The sequence below is a fragment of the Sebastes fasciatus genome, chromosome 4 (assembly GCF_043250625.1).
Source record: "Sebastes fasciatus isolate fSebFas1 chromosome 4, fSebFas1.pri, whole genome shotgun sequence".
Lineage (NCBI taxonomy): Eukaryota > Metazoa > Chordata > Actinopteri > Perciformes > Sebastidae > Sebastes > Sebastes fasciatus.
The window spans coordinates 4,069,995-4,077,709 of NC_133798.1; positions in this window are offsets into that span (position 1 = coordinate 4,069,995).

The window sequence follows — 7,715 nt, forward strand, 5'->3', positions numbered from 1 at the left end:
GAAAAATAGTTTCCCTCTTCTTGTAATCCAATCCATTTGGTGTACTGCATTAACCCCTGCTGTAAAGTTAGCACTCTGATCTCCTTTGGGGAATGATAGTAGTTTGTGACATTGGTCACCATGTTATAATGTTAACTTGAGGATTTTCTTTTTTTGTTTGTCTTTCTGTGAGAACTGCTTATTGGTGGATGCTGTAGAATGAAGTGTGTGTTAAAGGAGACTTTTAATAATGGATACAATAAATGTCCTTAACTCTAGCGGTTACTCATTGTGTTGATTTGTTGCAGATGTGGTTGGTGAGGACAGTGCTTCTACTAATCTCAATATAAACAGTGCAACAACAGTTTGTTAAACCCGTGTTTAAATGTATGAACTCACTGAATGTCACTGTTGAGGACGCAGGTAGGAGCTGATCTATTTATTAGCAAATGTTAAAGATAATGATCAATATCAATAAAATTTATATTCAATTATCAAAATATAATAATAATGGTGCACCAAATCATGTTGGTTAGTAGCTCAAAAAGGCATTAAAATTGCTATCAAAAGTTATTAGTAATTATCAAAATATGAATTATTTAATTCAATTTACATTAAATCACCTCAGGGTCTCATAGGAATATTCTCATAGAAGATACTAAACTATCAGTTCGGAACTCTGATAAATCATTAGATTAAAGGAACTATTTGTAACTTTCAGAAATGCTTGTTAACAGCATCACCTGTGGCCGTGAAGTCAACGAAAGTCATCGTCGGGCTCACGGTGGCTCGCTTTAAATAGACATGAATGAGCATCACTCAAAACAGTGAGGCGACACACTTCAGCTAAAACCACAATATCACTCTATATTTCACCTGCTCTATATTTCAGCTGCTGTAATGTTAGCTGACAAGACAAAGGTATCTCCATGAATCAATGCTGATTCTAGTGTTGGCTTTTCCTGCTGGCTGAAGTAGGAAAAGAAACGTTATTGTCTCCGAGCGCGGCCACAGGGAGACACCGGCACCCGGTCGGAGGCGATAACGTTTCTCGCTGCGGAGCCCCGTCACTTCACAAGACACGGGAATCCTCTGTTGGTCTGGAGGAGCTGCAGCATTTATTTCTGCACAAACGTCCACTCTACATTCACTAGATATTCTCAGAGGTAAACTAACTCTTCTGCAGTGTGGAGTGAGCGCGCATGCACGTCTAAAGGTGGAGCGAGACAGCGAGAACGCGTGCGATGTGTCTGTGAAAGCAAGCAGGCAGAGGAGCAGTGACTCCAGCCACACGGAAACGCGCATATGCGAGCGCGCATGTGTCCCGACCCGGTACGTATATACGCTTAAAAAGTTACGAACAGTCCCTTTAATAACTATAACCATAAATCACCATATACAGACGTAGGCAAAGTTGTTGGTAACGTTCCGTTAAAGAGAGAAAAACCCACAATGGTCACTGAAATAACTTGAAACTGACAAAAGTAATAATAAATAAAAATTTACTGAAAATTAACTAATGAAAATCAGCTGTTGCTTTTGAATTGTGGTTCAACAGAATCATTTTAAAGAACAAACTGATGAAACTGGCCTATACAAAAATTATGGTACCCCTAGAAAAGATGTAAAATAATGTGACCATAGGGACATGTTAAACTAAGGTGTGTCCTGTAATTAGCATCACAGGTGTCTTCAAACTTGTAATCAGTCAGTCTGCCTATTTAAAGGGTGAAAAGTAGTCACTGTGCTGTTTGGTGTCATGGTGTGTACCACACTGAACATGGACCACAGAAAGCTAAGGAGAGAGTTGTCTCAGGAGATCAGAAAGAACATTATAGACCTTCATGTTAAAGGTAAAGGCTATAAGACCATCTCCAAGCAGCTTGACGTTCCTGTGACTACAGCTGCACATATTATTCAGAAGTTTAAGGTCCATGGGACTGTAGCCAACCTCCCTGGACGTGGCCGCAAGAGGAAAATTGATGACATATTGAAGAGACGGATAATACGAATGGTAACCAAAGAGCCCAGAACAACTTCCAAAGAGATTAGAGGTGAACTCCAAGGTCAAGGTACATCAGTGTCAGATCGCACCATCCGTCACTGTTTGAGCCAAAGTGGACTTAATGGAAGACAACCGAGGAGGACACCAAATCTTAAAAAAGCAAGACTGGAATTTTCCAAAATGCATATTGACAAGCCACAAAGCTTCTGGGAGAATGTCCTTTGGACAGATGAGACAAAACTGGAGCTTTTTGGCAAGTCACATCAGCTCTATGTTCACAGACGAAGAGATGAAGCATCCAAAGAAAAGAACACTGTACCTAAACATGGAGGAGGCTCGGTTATGTTATGGGGCTGCTTTGTTGCATCTGGCACAGGGTGTCTTGAATCTGTGCAGGGTGCAATGAAATCTCAAGACTATCAAGGCATTCTGGAGCGAAATGTGCTGCCCAGTGTCAGAAAGCTTGGTCTCAGTTGCAGGTCATGGGTCCTCAAACAGGATAATGACCCAAAACACAGCTAAAAACACCCAAGAATGGCTAAGAACAAAACATTGGACTATTCTGAAGTGGCCTTCTATGAGCCCGGATCTAAATCCTATTGAACATCTGTGGAAGGAGCTGAAACATGCAGTCTGGAGAAGGCACCCTTCAAACCTGAGACAGCTGGAGCAGTTTGCTCACGAGGAGTGGGCCAACATACCTGTCGGCAGGTGCAGAAGTCTCATTGAGAGTTACAGAAATCACTTGATTGCAGTGATTGCCTCAAAAGGTTGTGCAACAAAATATTAAGTTAATGTTACCATCATTTTTGTCTAGGCCAGTTTCATTAGTTTGTTTTTTTAAATGATTCTGCTGAACCATAATTCAAAAACAATATCTGATTTTCATTAGTTAATTTTCAGTGAATTTTTATTTATTATTACTTTTGTCAGTTTCAAGTTATTTCAGTGACCATTGTGGGTTTTTCTCTCTTTAACGGAACGTTACCAACAACTTTGCCTACGTCTGTAAATAGCTAGTAAGTTGAACGATTTCGTAGTTTTTGACATGGCTGCAGTTCGCATTATTCACTCTTGTACAACATTAAACAGACCGGCATGTATATTCCACAATCCTTTATTTACAAAATAATAAAAGGTTTAAAAAAAACAATATTAAAACTATTTTATTATTATTATTATTATTATTAAACTAATTATATTAAAACTACAAAGATGGCCGCATGGTCTCCTTGTCCTGTCTGAGCACATGTTCAGTTAGAACAAAGAGTGTGAGATGCAGGAGTTTTGAGATTCTTTCAGAAGGTGTATGTCTGATTAAAACCAATTCAGTTTATGTAAGTGATCGCAGTATATGTCGGATAGTGCGTAGGGTTAGAAAAGATGATGGGTGTACATTCAAGACCCTTTATCTGTGTGAAGCATAACTAACACATCAAATGTGGCAAAGCCAGCTACCCAAGTTTCCTGACTACAAGAATATTACAACCATAATACTCATTGAATAGCTTTAAATCAAATCAAATCAATACATGTACATTGTGCTGATGCTGTGCTAAGGTAGGCCCAGTTACATTACCAAGTCCATGGAAGAAAAGCAATTCCTTCGTTAGCTGGCGATTCTGTCGGTTGTGGAGGAGCCAGGCTGGGAAAAGTTTAGGTTCCAGTCTAAAGATGCAGTCCTCAGTGTTCCAATTGTGTAGTTTGGATACGGTGACCAGACGTCCCGGTATTATTTCAAGCTGACGTGTCCCGAGTCCCGACACATATCTGTAAAACACTTAAATGTCCCGGTTTTCAACAGTCACTAACAAATTGTCCCAGTTTTCACCATAATTGAAATAATATTATACTTACATAGACGTTTATCATGTTCCACTCATTCATTTATTTGTGCGCATGAGATAGCGCACCGCTGCAGTCTCTATAGAGAGTGATGCTGCGCGAGGTCAAGCCACAATTACGCACGGACACGGCTAACAGAACCCCAACCCCGTGCTTATGTGCACATCAAACGTGTCTTTTTGATTAATTATTCTACACAGTTCCTTCTGCGCAACAGACATTTAACTCCACTTATAACTCCCTCAGGACCGGCCGTTCCTATCAGTCTTTCACCTGGACGGTGTCTTCATCCTGGACAGACAAAATGTCGTCTGAGCTCCACAATTTTAATTATAACTGACTGAGACAAAACAAGTTGAAAAATGATGTACGTAGTCCCAGACAACAATACGTTTCCTCTGAGGGAAACTCTCTACAGGACTCCCAAACTGTCAGTGCGTCATGGCGGGGATAGTCCTGTGATTAAAGGGGGCGAAAGTCCTGATTGTCACTCACAGCCTTTAATGCACCGCGCTATATTAATGCCTTCTCTCTGATCCCACTCCGTGCTCAAATGTGCCACAGGTGCACCAAGTTAGCCATCCTGATGAAAACGCCTATGGTGTGTGCATATTAGCGCGTGCATGAACGTGCGGTACACTTGTCCCGGTTTGGGGGTTTGAAAATATGGTCACCCTAAGTTTGGAGGAAAACTGGTTGCTCCAGTCCTTTGTTTCTTGCAGAGTTAGCAGCTTGACGCTAACCTGCTTGTTCCTGTTGCTTTTAAAGTTAGCTGGCAGACTTTGTTGTTGTCTCTCGCACTAAAGTGGTTTACACATGCTGCGTCTTTTGCACGCTCAAATTCATTGTTGTCAATGGATTGTTGTCAATGACAGGCGCGCTCAAGCGTTTCGAAGCGCCTATTTTTTCAGGATGCGACGGCTGCGCACCGAGATAAAAATAGTTAAACTTTTGGAACACTGCAGTGCACACCGCATGTCATCTGACGAGGAATAACCAATCACAGCCAATATCTTTTCTTTCTTCCGTAAATATCAGTCTACATATAGAGAAGTTAATCATTTTGGTGCAGGACTACCCAGAGCTTTACATCTGTCCCACAGACTATTAGTGCTTGCTTCACCCTTTCTGTCTGAGGATGTCACAACATCCAGTTGAAAGATCAGCCAACTTGACACAGAGAAATTGAGCAGTAGCTTACTGTGTCTACTGCACGGTGCTGGAAATCCATTAATCTTTGTTTGACTTTGTTTAGTTCAGTCAGTGAGGCTGTTACTGACATATTACTGCAACTTCATCATCGTCATCGCAGCACGCAGGTTTTGGGTTGCTTAGTAACGTCAGGCGCAACAGTAGCGCAACCTTCAAAGCACCTTGGATAAAAGGATGAAAGGCTGGCGTTTTCCACACATTTTAGACGCGGCATGTGAACGGCCCCTTACTCTGGGTTAGCGTAGCAAACTGAGCTGATCAGGAATATTTCAGGCAGGTTCTTATGTCTTAGAGGACGTTCTTTCTCTTTGCTGCCTATGTCTGCTGTTAGCAGGCCATAGCTAAGAGCTGAGGTGAGCTGCAGAGCAGCTGTTGTGCTGCAGAGGTGGGAAAGAAAGAAAGAGAGAGAGACAAAGGAGGGTCTCTGGTTTTGTCATGGGCACACATGTACTGAAGCATGACAAATATTATGACCTTGAATACATTCTCTAGTTGCCTACCTTTAAGATGAGACACATTTTGTTTGCCTGAGACAACACTAAGAGTCTACAGCCATGCTAGCATCTCTTTCAGACTGTACTTTGGCACAGCGGCGCTTTGAGCTGTAGCCTATGTCAATGTCAGCACGCTAACACGTTGATGTTTGCATTGATAGCAGGTATAACGATTACCGTTGCCATGTAAGTTTTGCAGCCAGCCACCCTCCTGAGGAAACCCATTTCGGCCGCTAGTACCCGCGATCTAGTTCTTTGGGTCATGACCCAGCCCTCATGACCATAGGTGAGAGTAGGAACGAAAATTGACCGGTAGATCGAGAGCTTTGCTTTCCGGCTCAGCTCTCTTTTCGTCACAACGGTGCGGTAAAGTGAATGCACCGTTGTGGCGACTAACCAGCTGCCCTTACTGACGACGTGCAACGACGTTTTGTGATCGTTATGGAACACGATCCAATGTCAGTTCCGTGCGACTACCGGTACAAACATTTACTTGTAAACTGCTCAAACTGAGAGACATTTCATTTATTCTATTTTATCGTCATGCAGACGTCAACGAGATAAAGTAAATACGTTGTATTTAAGATGAAATATAACCTTGTCCAGTCTACAAAACGGTAGACATGTTCATTAGATTGTAAATTGTTGTGCACATATATATATATTATTGTTTACCCCTTTCAGGAGCTATAACATCATGGTTCATTATATCTTCAACTGTGCAATACTGACTTAACAGTGCAATAATTTAGTGCAATAATTCAGCTGTGCAATAATCTGGTTTACTCCGGCATTAACACTGCATTTATTTATACTAAACATTTAAACTAATATTCTTATTTTACACTATTCTTGCATTTTAATAAATGCATGTATTTATATTATTTGCATAGATCCTATTTTTTCAGCATTATTATTTGCACTGTTTTTATATATTTAATATTTATATTTTCTTACAATTTCTCTATTTTTATATATTCATATTTATATTCTATAACGGGAGAAAGAACTTAACTCAATTTCCCCATGGGGGAAAGTTCATCCCGAAGTGGCCGCTGCATTTACACCCTCCACCTTAAAGGAGGGTGCTTCATTCAGCTGTGAGTGACTACAAACAGAGTTCACTCACACCACGGAGTGGGAGGGTGTAGGGGCCGGATTGGAATTGGGCCACACACCCACAGATCAGTTACTCCCTTTGTTGGTTATCTCCAGTCTGTTTTTGTGTTCTACTCTAACTCCCCTTTTCTTCCCCTCGTCTAAAAAGTTCAGGCAAAACCGAACTCATTCAGCTGGAGGAGACCAAATAGATTGATTAGATTCTAAGGGACTCACCACCAGGGAATGAGTAGTTCACGTTACAATCAGCTTCTGTACCTAGTTTCCCTGAGAGCCTGCACTTGTTTAAAGAGTCTTTGTTCAGTGAAGGTTGGACCTGAACTAAACAGTGTTTTCCACAGGCAAAGTGGAATAAGTTTAAACTTGTTATGGAGAGAACAGATTTGAATTAATCACTCAAACATGCTCATTTTCAGCATGTCGGCTGCGTTTATACTGTGAGGACTTGGATTCTCTGTACGTTGTAAAGGCACATTTGCAGGCTATTCTGGTTGTCATAACCTACATTTTCATAAAACCTACAGCCCGGAGTGATAGAAATGTACCAACTGACATGTAATGTTTCTACTGTAGTCTACATGCAGCATCTGTTCAGCACTGCTGTAACTTCCTGTCCTCTACTTGCTATTTTCATAAATTTGTAGTAGTTTCCTTAATGCAACCCATAGCCTATATTGAAAAGATAAATACATGTCCCTGTTTTAAAGGTCCCATATTGTGCTCATTTTCAGGTTCAGACTTTTATTTTGTGTTTCTACTAGAACATGTTTACATGCTGTAATGTTAAAAAAAACCTTTATTTTCCTCGTACTATCTGCCTGAATATACCTGTATTTACCCTCCTGTCTGAAACTTTCCGTTTTAGTGCATTTCAACGGAATTGCGTTGCTGGGCAACAGTTTGGGTCCATGTTTACTTCCTGTCAGCTAATGTCATTCACATAAACTGGAACAGGAAATAAACGGAGACACATTCAGAATGTTTACGTTTAAAACTGCGGAATGGTCTAAATATTGTATATTTGTGACATCACAAATGGACAGAAATCCTGACGGCTTGTT